The sequence below is a fragment of the Budorcas taxicolor genome, chromosome 22 (assembly GCF_023091745.1).
Source record: "Budorcas taxicolor isolate Tak-1 chromosome 22, Takin1.1, whole genome shotgun sequence".
Lineage (NCBI taxonomy): Eukaryota > Metazoa > Chordata > Mammalia > Artiodactyla > Bovidae > Budorcas > Budorcas taxicolor.
The window spans coordinates 49,230,549-49,237,213 of record NC_068931.1 but is presented as its reverse complement, the minus strand read 5'-3'; positions in this window follow the sequence as shown (position 1 = coordinate 49,237,213).

Below are 6,665 nucleotides of genomic sequence, written 5' to 3'. Positions count from 1 at the left end.
TCAGTCGCTCAGTGGTGTCCGACTCTTTGCGACCCCATGAATCGCAGCACACCAGGCCTCCCTGTCCATCACTGACTCCCGGAGTTCACTCAGACTCACGTCCATCGAGTCCGTGATACCATCCAGCCATCTCATCCTCGGTTGTCCCCTTTTCCTCCTGCCCCCAATCCCTCCCAGCATCAGAGTCTTTTCCAATGAGTCAACTCTTCTCATGAGGTGGCCAAAGTACTGGAGTTTCAGCTTTAACATCATTCCTTCCAAAGAAATCCCAGGGCTAATCTCCTTCAGAATGGACTGGTTGGATCTCCTTGCAGTCCAAGGGACTCTCAAGAGTCTTCTCCAACACCACAGTTCAAAAGCATCAATTCTTCGGTCCTCAGCCTTCTTCACAGTCCAACTCTCAAATCCATACATGACCACTGGAAAAACCATAGACTTGACTAGACGGACCTTTGTTGGCAAAGTAATGTCTTTGCTTTTGAATATGCTATCTAGGTTGGTCATAACTTTTCTTCCAAGGAGTAAGCGTCTTTTAATTTCATGGCTGCGGTCACCATCTGCAGTGATTTTGGAGCCCCAAAAAATAAAGTCTGACACTGTTTCCACTGTTTCCCCATCTATTTGCCATGAAGTGATGGGACCAGATGCCATGATCTTCGTTTTCTGAATGTTGAGCTTTAAGCCAACGTTTTCACTCTCCACTTTCACTTTCATCAAGAGGCTTTTTAGTTCCTCTTCACTTTCTGCCATAAGGGTGGTGTCATAGTGCCCTTAAAAAAAGAGAGATGAGAGAGCTCTCTCCATCAAAGGGGACACAACAAAGAGACCACTGTTTGTAAGCCAGGAAGAAAGCCCTCACCGGGAATGGAATCATTCAGCACCTTAATCTTGGACTTTCCAGCCTTTTCAGAAATGAGAAATCAATGTCTCTTATTTAAGCCTACCATAAGTCTATGGTATTTTGTTGGAACACCCCAAACTGACAGTATAGGCGTATAACCCAAGGCTTCAAATTATCTGTTACAATCAGAAATATCCAGGTATATGAGAAGACCAAATAATATGTTATATGAATGAAAACCATCAGAGGGGGCCTCCCTGTTGGTCCAGTGGTTAAGGGTCTGCCTTGCAATGCAGGGGATGCCGGCTGGATCCCTAGTCCAGGGAGATCCTGCCTGGCAAGGGGCCCTGTGCACCACAACTCCTGAGCCTGCACTCTTGGGTCCTTGAGCCACAACTACCGAAGTCCACGTGCCTGGAGCCTGTGCCCCGCAAGGAGAAGCCACTGCGATGAGAAGCCTGCGTACTGCAAAGAAAGAGTAGCCCCCGCCTTGCCACAACTAGAGAAAGCCCTCAAAGCAGCAAGACCCAGTGCAGCCAAAGTAAGCATTTTCTTATTTTTAAAACATTTTTAAGACTCAGAGGGAAAAAATGCCCACAGTCTCTCCAGGTGTCTCAGTCACAGAATTCGAACCACCTATGCTTTCTGTGTTTAAAAGCAAACGGTGTGCCCAAGAATTCAGAGAATTAGAAACAAAGGGAACCAAATGGAAATTCTAGAACTGAAAAATATTACAGCAAGAATTAATAATTCAGTCGATGGGTTTAAGAGCAGATTAGTCACAACTGAGAAAGGAATGAGTAAGGTGAAAACTTCAGAGCAAAAGCAGAGTCAGAAAGTGAATCGAGGGTAAGAGACAAAGGATACAGTGAGGAGGTCTGACCTGAGTGTAGTTCAGATCTCAAAAAAGTAGGAGAGCGAAAGAAATATTGGCTGAGAACTTTTCCAAAGCTCAAGAAAGATATCAAACCAAAGATTCAGTAAACCCCAAATCTCAAATGGGATAAATGAAAAGTCCACACCTAGACTCATCACAGTAAAACTGCTGAAAACCAAAGAAAAGATGTTAAAGCTACTGAGGGGTGGGGCATGGGTAAGAGAGGGATCACCATCAAAGGAGCAACAATTCAACTGACCACTGACTTCTCAGCAGGCATAGTGAAATACAGTGACTCTGAACTGCTGAAAGAAAATGACAGCCCACCTCAAAATTTCTAACTGGGGGAAATATCCTGCAAGGATGAAGAATAGACATTTACATGCAAATAGCTGGAAGAATTCATTAGCACACATACCCTAAAGGAAAATTAAAAGTATCCTAAAGGCAGAAGGAAAATAATCCCAAATATAAGGACAGAGCTTTAGGAAAAACTGAATAGCAATGAAAATGAGAAATATGCAGGTCAACATAAATACTACATAAAACAAGAATTGTGTCTTATGAAGTTTACATATGTGTTAAAGGCATATAGATGGGGAGGGCTTATATAGGGTTTAAGTGTTCTAAGCTCCATGCATCATACTAGAAGAGAGTTTTTAAAATCTCAATTAATATTAGATTTTTGTTAAGTCTAGGGTGTATATTGTGATTAATATTAGTAAGAATGTATAACTTTCAAACTAATGACAGCTGAGGCTGCTGCTGCTAAGTCTGTGCGGCCCCATAGATGGCAGCCCACCAGGCTCCCCCGTCCCTGGGATTCTCCAGGCAAGAACACTGGAGTGGGTTGCCATTTCCTTCTCCAATGCACGAAAGTGAAAAGTGAAAGTGAAGTCACTCAGTCGTGTCCAACTCTTAGTGACCCCATGGACTGCAGCCCACCAGGCTCCTCTGTCCATGGGATTTTCCAGGTGAGAGTACTGGAGTGGGTTGTCATTGCCTTCTCAAAACTAATGACAGAAGAGGGAATAATTCCATGGACAGGATTAAGAGCTTCACAAGGAGGGTAGAAAAAAAGAATAGGTGAGGCAAATAGAAAGCAGGTTGTAAGATATACATGATAAACCCATTATTACATTAAATGTAAATGGACTAACAGAGACTGTCAGGCTTGATTTTAGAAGAACTACCATAGTACCACTGGAGAAGAAAATGGCAACCTACTCCAGCATTCTTGCCTGGAGAATTCCATGAGCAGAGGATCCTGGTGGGCTACAGTCCATGGGGTCACAAAGATTCAGACATGACTGAGCGACTAACTCACACACACCATAGTACATACAAACTTCCAGTTATAAGCTCCACGGATATGAAATAAAACATGATAAATATAATTCAACACTGCTGTAAGTTATATATGAACATTATTAAAAGAATACTTTGTAAGAGTTCTCATCACAAGGGAAAACTTTTTTCTGTTCAATTTTTTATATGAGATGATGACTGTTCACTAAACTTACTGTGGTAATCATTTCGTAATAAAGTCAAATCATTATGCTATACACCTTAAACTTCCACAGAGCTGTATGTCAATTGCATCTCAATAAAACTGAAATAATTTAACATAAACAAAAACAATGATATGCTATTTACAAGAAACACTTTTAAAACGTGAATTTTGAAGGAAAGGATAGAGAAATATATACCCAGCAAACAGCAGCCCTAGGAAACTACTGTAGATACATTAACATTACAGCAAACTTTAAGGTAAAAACATTATTAGAAATAAAAGCAGTCAGTTCAATTCCCAGAACTAGGTAGTAATTCTAAATTTTATGTACTTAATGATACACTCTTAATTAAAAGTTGATAGAATAGGAAATTTTGGCAAATATGCAAGTATAGTTAGATTTCAACATCTATTTCAGTAAGAATAAAGCATAGAAAAATCAAGCTACAGAAAATGTAAACAATGCAATTAGAAAACTTGGCCAAATAAATACATGTAGAACACTACGTTCAACAGCTTCCTTTTCAAACACAAATAGCACATATGCCAAAATTTGTATGCTGAGCTATAAAAACAAGTCTGAACAAACTTTAAGGGAGTTAACGCCAATGAAATATGTTCTCTGACCACAATGCAATTAAGCTGGAAATCAATTACAAAAAGATAATGTAATAATCCTCATTTATTTGGAAGTTAGTCAAAGCTACGTTTTTTCCAGTAGTCTTGTATGGCTATGAGGGTTGGACCATAAAGAAGGCTGAGCACCAAAGAATTGATGCTTTCGAACTGTGGTGCTGGAGAGGACAGCATCTTGGACTGCAAGGAGATCAAATCAGTCCATCCTAAAGGAAATCAACCCTGAATATTCATTAGAAGGACTGATGCTGAAGCTGAAGTTCCAACACTTTGGCTACCTGATGTGAAGAGCCAACTCATTGGAAAAGACTGATGCTGGGAAAGACTGAAGGCAGGAGGAGAAGATGGTGACAGAGGATGAGATGGTTGGAGGGCATCACTGACTCAATGGACGTGAGTTTGAACAAACTCAGGGAGATAGTGGAGGACAGGGAAGCCTGGAGTGCTGCAGTTCATGGAGCTGGCAAAGAGTTGGACAGGACTTAGCAACTGAACGACAACAAATTTGGAAGTTAAACAGGTAAACGCATTTCTAAATAACCCATCTGTCAAAGAATAAATCATAAAGGTAATTTGAAATATTTCAAATAATGAAAGATATCAAACCATGTTTCAATAATGAAAATACTACATATTCAAACTTAAGAAAACTTGTGAGTTGAAACTAAAAGTATGCTTATAAATTTATCTCTTTAATTGTATATGTTGAATAGAAGACTTCCCTGGTGGCTCAGATGGTAAAGAATCTACCTGCAATCCTGGAGACCTGGGTTCAGTCCCTGGGTCGGGAAGATCCCCTGAAGAAGGAAATGGCAACCCACTCCAGTATTCTTGCCTGGAAAATTCCGTGGACAGAGGAGCCTGGTGGAGTCATGGGGTTGCACAGAGTCAGACATGACTGAATGACTAACATACACACAGAATAGAAGAAAGGCTGAGAATCAATTATCTAAGCAACCACCTGATGCTGGGAAAGATTGAAGGCAGGAGGAGAAGGGGACGACAGAGGATGAGGTGTTTGGATGGCATCACCGACTCGATGGACATGAGTTTGAGTAAGCTCCGGGAGTTGGTGATGGACAGGGAGGTCTGGCGTGCTGCAGTCCATGGGATGGCAAAGAGTCAGACACGTCTGAGCGACTGAACTGAACTGAACTGAAGCAACCACCTAGAAATTTTTTTATAAAGCAAATGAAACCCAGAAATAAAAGCCAAAATGTAGAACACAAATAAACAATAAAGGGAATCAAGAAAGTGAAAAGTTCGTTCTTTAAAAGGATTGACAACCCGGTAACAAGATTGATGAGGAAGGAAGAACAGGTGGAAGGGTGGGGGAGGGACAGGAAAATAGCCAGTCTCAGAAGTGAAAAACGGGTGAATTCGTTCAGCTTAGGCACACATTAAAAACATGTAAGAGGATATTATAGATACTAATCAATTTTAAATATAGATGGAGTGATGTTTCAGGACTGCATTCAGTTCAGTTCAGTTCAGCAGCTCAGTCGTGTCCGACTCTTTGCGACCCCATGAACCGCAGCACGCCAGGCCTCCCTGTCCATCACCAACTCCCGGAGTTCCCTCACACTAATGTCCATTGAGTCGGTGATGCCATCCAACCATCTCATCCTCTGTCGTCCCCTTCTTCTCCTGCCCTCAATCTTTCCCAGCATCAGGGTCTTTTCAAATGAGTCAGCTCTTTGCATCAGGTGGCCAAAGTATTGGAGTTTCAGCTTCAACATCAGTCTTTCCAATGAACAGCCAGGACTGATCTCCTTTAGGATGGACTGGTTGGATCTCCTTGCAGTCCATGGGACTCTCAAGAGTCTTCTCCAGCACCACAGTTCAGAAGCATCAATTCTTTGGCACTCAGCTTTCTTTATAGTCCAACTCTCACATCCATACATGACCACAGGAAAAACCATAGCCTTGACTAGACGGACCTTTGTTGACAAAGTAATGTCTCTGCTTTTTAATATGCATACATATATGAAAACTAATCAAATCATCCACTTAACACATGTGCAGTTTTTGTATGTCAATTATGCCTCAATAATGCTGTTTTTAAGCTTTGGATTAAATGAACAAATTTCTTTTTTTGGAAAAAAAAAAAAGCTCTCTAAAACTGACATCAGTGTGGGATGAATTGGGAGACTGGGTTAACGTATAAACACAATTGATAATATGCATAGAATAGATAATTAATGAAAACCTACTGAGTAACACAGGGAATTCTGTTCAGTGCTCTGTGGTGACCTAAATGGGAAGGAAATCTAAAAAACAGGAGATATATCTGTCCATATAGCTGATTTCCTTTGCTGTACAGTAGAAACATTGTAAAGCAACTATACTCTAATAAAAATTAATTTTAAAAAATAGGTAAAACTGACATCAGAAGATCTTGAAAATTGGAATCGTCCTTTATCTATTGCCTAAATTGAAGCCATAATTTAAAATCGCTTCACAAGGAAATCTGCAGGTCCAGATGGCTTCACTAGTGAATTCAATTAAACATCTAAGAGAGAAATAAATGCCAATCTTGCACAAACTCTTCCAGAAAATAGAAAACCTCCAAATTGATTTTATGAGACTAGCATAACCTTAGATATCAAAGAAGCAGAAGATATTAAGAAGAGGTGGCAAGAACACACGGAAGAACTGTACAAAAAAGATCTTCACGACCCAGATAATCATGATGATGTGATCACTAATCTAGAGCCAGACATCTTGGAATGTGAAGTCAAGTGGGCCTTAGAAAGCATCACTACGAACAAAGCTAGTGGAGGTGATGGAATTCCAGT